Source organism: Bison bison, unplaced genomic scaffold (assembly GCF_000754665.1).
Source record: "Bison bison bison isolate TAMUID 2011002044 unplaced genomic scaffold, Bison_UMD1.0 scf7180017864298, whole genome shotgun sequence".
In the NCBI taxonomy this organism is placed as follows: domain Eukaryota; kingdom Metazoa; phylum Chordata; class Mammalia; order Artiodactyla; family Bovidae; genus Bison; species Bison bison.
In genome coordinates, this window is record NW_011494870.1 from 345368 (window position 1) to 354200 (window position 8833).

Here is an 8833-nt window from a genome sequence, read left to right on the forward strand (position 1 = left end):
TTGATTCCAGCTTGTGCTTCTTCCAGCCCAGCGTTTCTCATGATGTACTCTGCATATAAGTTAAATACAGCCTTGACGGACTCCTTTTCCTATTTGGAACCAGTCTGTTGTTCCATGTCCAGTTCTAACTGTTGCTTCCTGACCTGCAGAGAGGTTTCTCAAGAGGCAGGTCAGGTGGTCTGGTATTCCCATCTCTTTCAGAATTTTCCAGTGTATTGTGATCCACACAGTCAATGGCTTTGGCACAGTCAATAAAGTGGAAGTAGATGTTTTTCTGGAACTCTCTTGCTTTTTCGATGATCCAGTGGATGTTGGCAATTTGATTTCTGGTCCCTCTGGCTTTTCTAAAGCAGCTTGCGCATCTGGAAGCTCGCGGTTCGTGTGCTGCTAGGCACTGCTACTACCACTTTCACGAGTGGCATTAGGGGAAAAACCGTATCTGTGTGGCATGTCAAAAGTAATCTCAGGTGAGTTAAAGACTTATATGCAAATATTTAAATAATCAATATGCCAAGAAAGTAAAGGTGGACATTTGTCCAATATTGCATTAGCAAAATTCAGAGTTTTAAAGAATAAACAAAATATAAAATACACCATTAAAAAACATGAAAAATCAAAGGCTTTGCTAGGCAAAAACTGTTCTAACATAACAAAGAATTTATATTCTTCACTGAAATTGAAGTTTATATTCTTCATTCTTCATTTATGCAAATTAATTTTTTAAAGACAACATCAATAGAAGAGAAAACAAGGAAAATACAAAAAAGGCAATTCAAGAAAAGAAAATACAAGTAGGCACATGAAAAATATTTGGCCTCCCTGTAATGAAAGAGTACAAATGAAAACCATGAGATACTGTATTCTGTCTATTAGAGGGGCAAATTTGAAAAAAAACTCCAGTGTTAATGGGAGTATAAGAAAAAAGACACCCACTCCATCTATTCCTGCAGTACCTGTGCAGCAACATGAAGCAACACAGTAATGTGGATCAGCATCATTCAAAATGTGACATCATGCCATCCAGAAATTCCAATTCTAGGATTTCAAAAGAAACTGTAGGACAAGTAGCCATATGTAAATACAATGGGACAGTGATCACAGCATTAAACACAACAGGAAAAAAAAATTCAAAGTGGTAGGTGATGCCATCAATTAGTCATGGCGAATCTATACAATAGAAATATTATATAGCTAAGAAAATCAATGTAGATGGATACCTACTGACATGAAATGATGTTTCTAGTATAGTAAATGAGAAAAAATAACACGTAAAACTGGCAGAGAGTACATTAAAGGTGAAGAGGCCTCCTGGTACTCAAATTCAAGGTCTTCCAATTACCTGCTGCCTAACCTTGAACCTCAATGACTGACTCTGCAAAATGGAGATGACATTATTACAAGCACTGAGGCCAGAGGTTAATCCTTAGTAAACACTCAATGACAGTCAGTGTTACTTTGAGGTGAAAGTGATCTAGATTCTTCTTATGCTTCATACACACACACATACACACACACACTTCTAAGTTGGAATTATCATCAACTTTCAATCACTGGGTAGCAGAGATACAGTATTTGGTTTTATTATTATTCATAAAAAATAAACAAAATTCTATCCACATCTGGTCATGAGTGTCCATGTTTATCATTATCAAAGTTCAAACCTTAAAGTTTTTGCTAAAAAAAAATTTTTTTTTTTTTTAAGTTTTAGCATCCATTTTACTGTCACAGAGAGCAGGAACACAATCTGTTCTGCTTCCTCACTATTCTCAATATGAGGGCTTCATATCCTGTAGGCTATTCTAATATTAAAGTTAACGGTTTATATGAATTTTACAGTGATACTATTAATACATCACTGAAAAAACTTCAGATCCCCAAGATAATTGTGTCAAAATATTCTCTGACAAGATTTTTGGCTGAAAGGTCTATGTTTATAAAATGAAGAATTGAGCTACATTATATATTTTTTCCCTAAATTTTCAGAAAAAATATAAGAATCCTGATCTAAATTGCTCATAGACATGGAGCTTATTACCCTGTGCTAGAAGCCAAACTGGGATCTCATTTCTATTTTGACAATTAAAAATAAAACCTTACACTTGATTTACATGTTTTATGGCTGATTTTTCTTTTCTAAAATGCAAATGTAAAAGTTGATACTTTTCTATCCATCTAACTAGCAAAACTTAAACTGAGATAATAAAGTGTTGGTGAACCTGTGGGGAAATTTTCATGCATTGCTGCTGGGAGCAATAAATTGGTACAGATGTTTTGGAGAGATTTTGGCAGTATTTTTAAAAATAAAAACATGTATATTCTCAATTGGTACCCTATATACTATGCAATGGTTTAATTTTCTTAGGCATGGTCACTGTATTATGGTTGTATAAGAGAATGGCCTTGTTACTAGGATATCAGTGACAGGAATATTTAGGAGTGAGGTCTAAAACGAAAAGAATTAGTTAAAAAAAAACTTAAACACACACACATATATATATATACGCATGTGTGTGTGTGTGTGTGTGTGTATATGTATATGTTTGTATCTATCTAGAGAGAAAGACAGCAAGAATGCTATAGATGGAATGTTTGTGTCCCCCCAAAATTTTTATGTTAAAACTTAATCCCCAGGGTGATGGTGTTGTGAGGTGAGGCTTTTAGGAAGTGCTTAGGTCATGAGAGTTCCCACCAATATCACATGGGGTTGGTGCCCTTATAAAAGAGACTGCAGAGACCAACACTTCCTCCTTCTGCCAAGTGAGGATATGGTGAAAAAATGGTAACCTATGAGAAGCATGGTGGGCTGCAGTCCATGGGGTCACAAAGAGTCAGACACAACTGAGCGACTTCAATTTCTTTCTTTCTATAGTTCCTTTTGGAGAAGGAATGGCAACCCACTCCAGTGTTCTTGCCTGGAGAATCCCATGGACAGAGAGGCCTGTTGGGCTGCAGTCTATGGGGTTGCAAAGAGTTGGACACAACTAAGCAACTAACACACGCACACACACACACACGAACCAGGAAGCAGGTCTTCACCAGATACAGAATCTGCTGGCACCTTGATCTTGGACTTCCCAGCCTCCAGAACTTTGAGAAGTAGATTTTTGTTGTTCACAAGCCACCCAGTCTGTGGTATGCTGTTCTAGCAGCCCAAATGGACTGGTATAGCGGTGAAGGGAAGAAAGCTGAAAACATGTTAACAAAATTAAATACTTGAATATTTTGGTTTTAAAATAGGCTGGTGATTACTGAATGCTCTTTCAGCTTTCCTACAAGTTTGAAAATTTTCAAATCAAGAGTTGGGGGAAAAAAGTAGCAAAGTTTCATATGCAGAAGACCACATGCACCACTACAGGATTGTTTATTAATGTGAAGAACTGAAAACTGTCCGTGTGTCCAAAGAAATGTGTTTCTGTTGCATGAAATGTTTCATAGCAATGAATAGGAGTGTGTGGAATCTAGAGCACAACCACATAGATGGATTTAATAAAGCAGTGCCTAGTAAAAGATAAATACATCAATAAACAGGTTGCCAAACAAGTCTTACATACCATTTATTTCGACATTCATTTTTAAGTAAACCAAAATGTACTTCACAGTTGCATAGCTATGGAATATATGGAGAATGGATTCAAAGAACCATGGTGGATCCATCCAGATGGATGCTATGGTGGGGAAGGGGAGAGGCCATGAGCTTACAGATGACATTGATAAAAGCAATCCAATTCCAAGCACCACATCTAGGGAAGGTTTTATTTTTATGATTAGTTTCTTAACCTAATGGACCAAGGTTTTAGAACGGAAGAAAGTGGACTCATCAAAAAACTGGACTGTTCCAGGCCACACCCAAAGCATCACAACACATCTCCATTTGCATTAGCAAACCTGAGAGAACCAGCCTTCCTCCTCTTCACAGCTGAGGCTGGTCACCACCGTATGCTCTCAGGGGCCCCACTTCTCTCTCCCAACCAGTCCCAGGTTTCTCAAATCAGAAGCTTGATTAGAAACTGCCATGTAACTAATACACTACACACACACATTCCATGGGTCCCTTTCCTTTCTCATTATGGGACTCAAGTAGGGTTCTCAAGGTCATGACCCTTTCACAGCCCTTGATTTTGACATGTGTTACAGTCAATGTAGAAATAAACTGCCCTGTGCCTGAGGCCAAGGAGGCACATGATAAAAGCATATACGGAAGAGATGAACAAATGAAGTGAATAAGGAAGAATGGAGAAGGGAGAGAGAAAAAAGGATGATAGATGCATAGAAAAAGAAGCAACTGACTCAGTGGGACTGTGTTGCCACAGTCAGCCACAACTCCCAGACTTACTACACCCAAGAGTATAATCATTCTGGCCCCCTTGGAAAACAACCAGAACACGACGTGTATCAGTAAAATCACAGTCAAGTTAGAGAAGACCATCGTGGCCTTCCCAGTGTTTCGTGTACCAGGGCCAAGTCCAGACATTTTACTGAGCACTCGCACTCCATAATTACTCAAACAATGTTTCATTAAGAACAAAATATCAGCTGGCAGGGAATATGAATGGCCCACAATAGGGAGCCTTTTTGGCAGGGGATAAAACTGTCTTTTCAACGAGTAACAAAAATATGATAGAAAAACAAGAACAGGCCTGGATAAATGGTACAAAGAAGTCAGCTAAGTTTAAAACTGTTCTTCCTCCAGTGGAACAAGGGGTACAGTGGCTAATAGATCATTATTTCATGAGAGAAAAGGGTAAGTTACCTTTCAACACTAGACAATCCCTAATCAAGAATAAGAGAGGAAAAAAACACTTTCTAAAAAAACCAGGTTATCATTTGCATAACATCTTTACATTAGCAGCTTATAATCACACTTTTGACGAGAGAATCAGAAGGGACTTTAGGGATTATTTTACCAACCCCCCCTCAACTTGCCAATGAACTCAAAAAGCTAAATGACTTCCCTGGGGCCATGTAACAATTTAGAACCGCAACCCAGGACTCCCTCTCCAAGTCTCATATTTTCCACATGGCACCATTTCATTCCTCCCTTTATAATTCTCCAACCTCTGAAATCTGTCTCAGTATTCCAGTCTCTGAGGTTTCTGTTACAAAGCTAATTTTTTTATTAAGAAAATTAAGAATATTAATCTAAATTGGATAGTCTGTAATAGGAAGTGTGATTAATACTCAGGTGTGATAATGGTGTTTTGTTTCTATATAAAAATGTTAACTAAAAGGCATTAGAGTTGCCATGCTATGATGTCTGCAATTAACTTTCAAATGGCTCAGCAAAACAGAAAAGATAGATATGAATATAGATGGATAGAAAGATATCACAAAATGTTTACAATTATTGAATTTAGATGGAAGAAAGGGGGTCTTTATTATACCATGGGCTTTATTATTTTTATAACTGTTGCAAAATAAAAATAAGGAAATGTAGATATATTTTCAAAAATCATTATTTTAAAGCATTTCCAATTTTGAGTAACAGACTTCAACCCTGTGCCCAGCTGCTCAGACATTTCATGTGACACAGCTAAGCAGGTCTTCCAGGGAAGGGGGTTTCAGGGGTTCCCAGACAGTATGTCTAAACCTAAAGGCATCAAAATCATGTCTAGGAAGTGTGTATAGGGAGTGGTAGAAACCAGGAGAGGCTGTCCACTCAGCATAGATGGGGAGGCGTTACATCCAGATGCAATGGTTGCCACTCCTCCCATAAAAGGCTGCTGTGGGGATGGAGTCTGAGGCCTGCCTTCTACTGCAAGGCAGAAGAAGCCTATAAGAAACAGAATTCAGACACTCACTACCTTTGTTTTCCTCTGCATTCTAAAGCAGCAACTTCCCAGCATCTAAGCCCACGCTGAATCTCCCCTAGGAAGTACCATTAGTGAAAATGGAAACCCTCCCCTGAGCAGATGGGGCTGAGTACCTGGGTCTCCTCCAGTGCTGCCTGCCTTTGTTCTTTCTCTTCTCTTTGAGCCTGATTTAAAGTCTTCTGCTCTTAACACTTTCACATGAACCAGAGGAAATACCGTCTCTCGGGATTCTTGGCTCTTCTCCACAAATTCCTCTGAGTCTCAATTCATATTACTCCAGAGAGCTCCCTCAGCCAGAATAATAATTCTCAAATGTTTAGTCTTCCCTCCCAGGGCTTTCACAAACACAAACTTAGATCAGAGTTCTTTTCCAGAGTTTTTACATGGAGATTTAAACAAGGTTCACAAGTGTCACCTTGCACTCTTTAAAATATATGGTATCTTTCCCTGTAGGCCTCCAAAGGCACTTCCATGCAGGGCCAGACAATAAGGATGGGGCTTGGTTAAGCTGATCACACCTGGTCTCAGCCGTCCCAATCTGTGGGGTCATAATGCCTTCCCAGACTAGTTGAGCAAACTTGTTTACTGGGATATAGAAATCCCTCTGCAGAGGTCAAACAGAGGATAAGAAATATTTCAAAGAAGAAGAAGGATGAGGGTGAATTAGAAAAACCACTATTACAAGGCAAGCAAGTTATCCCAATATTTCACAGCTTAACAATTGTTTATCCATCAACAGAAAAAAGGATAAACAAAATATGGTATATACATACAGTGGAATATTATTTAGCTGTAAAAAGGAAGGCTACTCCAATACATGCTACAACACAGATGAACTTTAAAAACATTATGCCAAGTGAAATAGATCAGCCATAAAAAGGGAAAATACGTGATTCCACTTACATGAAGTACCTTGCTAGAATAGCAAATTCACAGAAACAAAATGTATCCATAGAATAAAGGTTTCCAGGGGTTGGTGCAAGAGGAATGGAGAGTTATTGTTTAATGGGTACAGATTTTCTCTTTGGGATAATGGAAAAGTTCTGTAAATGGATGGTGGTGACGGTCACCCATTTTGTAAATGTACTTAATGACTGAGTTGTACATCTTAAAATGGCTAAGATATATACAAGACGTATACAGATTTTATCACAGTAAAAAATTGTGGTGCTCACTTTGGCAGCACACATATGAACACTAAAATTGGTATATACAGAGATCAGCAGGATAACATGAAATTAATGAAGCATTCCATATCTTTATAAAAGTGAATCATTACGCTATACACCTGAAACCAAAATAATATTGTAAATCAACTGTACTTCAATTTTTAAAAAGTGTTTAATAATATTTTCTATCCCTTAAGTCAATGCTTAGCACAAAACCCAGGAAGCTAAGATGTGATTCCACTCTCCTTCAGCTAGCTAGCTTATTATTATACTGCTGCTGCTGCTAAGTTGCTTAGGTCGTGTCTGACTCTGTGCGACCCCATAGATGGCAGCCCACCAGGCTCCCCCATCCCTGGGATTCTCCAGGCAAGAACACTGGAGTGGGTTGCCATTGCCTTCTCCAATGCATGAAAGTGAAAAGTGAAAGTGAAGTCACTCAGTCGTGTCGGACTCCTAGTCACCCCATGGTCTGCGGCCTACCAGGCTCCTCCATCCATGGGATTTTCCAGGCAAGAGTACTGGAGTGGGTTCTAACAAACATCAAATCTATATCTTATTTTCCTGTTGCCTAGTTTCTACCAGTCAAATAGGGCCTTACAAACAGCTTTTCTTTCTTAGGAAATCTCTCCCCTTCAGCATTGCTTCATCTTTCACTTTAGAATAAAGCTCAACATTGTATTACTGACTTTCTTAGGAGGATTTCAAAGCCTGATGAACGAGGAAGTTTTTAATCCACAGTCAAATTTTCAGCCACCTGAATTCTCTATATATACATATATTTAGAAATGATTCCCTCTAACGTCCTATGAGTCTTTATCTGGAATGGCTGCCTGTGAGACTTTGTTAGAAAACTTAAGCAGTTGTAAAAAAAAAGTAAAATTATAGGCTAACACTATGAATTCAATATATAAGGTTTTGGTGAAGGTAGAGTTCAATACCATGAAGCACTGATGTTGCAAAAGGCTTTTTTGTTAGTCATGAGGATCTAATGTCACCATGACGGGATTTAGTGCTCTAGATATGAGGAGATGCAAGGATTGAGATCATAAAATCTGTTCCTCCGTTCAGTTCAGTCGCACAGTCATGTCTAAGTCTGTGACCCTATGGACAGCAGCACGCCAGGCTTCCCTGTCCATCAACAACTCCCAGAGCTTACTCAAACTAATGTCCATCTAGTCAGTGATGCCATCCAACTATCGCATCCTCTGTCATCCCCTTCTCCTCCCGCCTCCAATCATTCCCAGAATCTGGGTCTTTTCAAGTGAGTCAGTTCTTCACATAAGGTAGCCAAGGTATTGGAGCTTCAGCTTCAGCATCAGTCCTGCCAATGAATATTTAAGACTGATTTCCTTTAGGATGGACTTACTGGATCTCCTTGCAGTCCAGGAGACTCTCAAGAGTCTTCTCCAACACCACAGTTCAAAAGCTTCAATTCTTCAGTGCTCAGCTTTCTTTATAGTCCAACTCTCACATCCATACAGGACTACTGGAAAAACCATAGCTTTAACTAGACGGATCTTTGTTGACAAAGTAATCTCTCTGCTTTTGAATATGCTGTTTAGGTTGGTCATAGTTTTTCTTCCAAGGAGCAAATGTTTTTTTTTAATTTCATGGCTGCAATCACCATCTGCAGTGATTTTGGAGCCCAAGGAAATAACGTCTCTCACTGTTTCCATTGTTTTCCCATCTATTTACCATGAAGTGATGGGACCAGATGCCATGATCTTAGTTTTCTGAATGTTGAGTTTTAAGCCAACCTTTTCACTCTCCTCTTTCACTTTCATCAAGAGGCTCTCTAGTTCCTCTTCACTTTCTGCCATAAGGGTGGTGTCACCTGCACATCTGAGGTTATTG

At 38.8% G+C, this 8833-nt stretch overlaps 1 protein-coding gene across 3 annotated transcripts in view; it reads right to left on the reverse strand.

Moving 5' to 3' along the window:
* GNA14 (guanine nucleotide binding protein (G protein), alpha 14) overlaps window positions 1-8833 on the reverse strand; it is a 202750-nt gene that overhangs the window by 112258 nt on the left and 81659 nt on the right. Inside the window, exon 1 of one of the 3 annotated variants that reach the window (XM_010851133.1) lies at window positions 5924-6171. The exons of the other annotated variants lie outside the window; for them this stretch is intronic. The gene's annotated coding sequence lies outside the window, so the exon portion shown is untranslated. Of the gene's footprint in view, window positions 1-5923; window positions 6172-8833 lie in introns of those variants that run through there. 3 annotated transcript variants of the gene reach the window in all.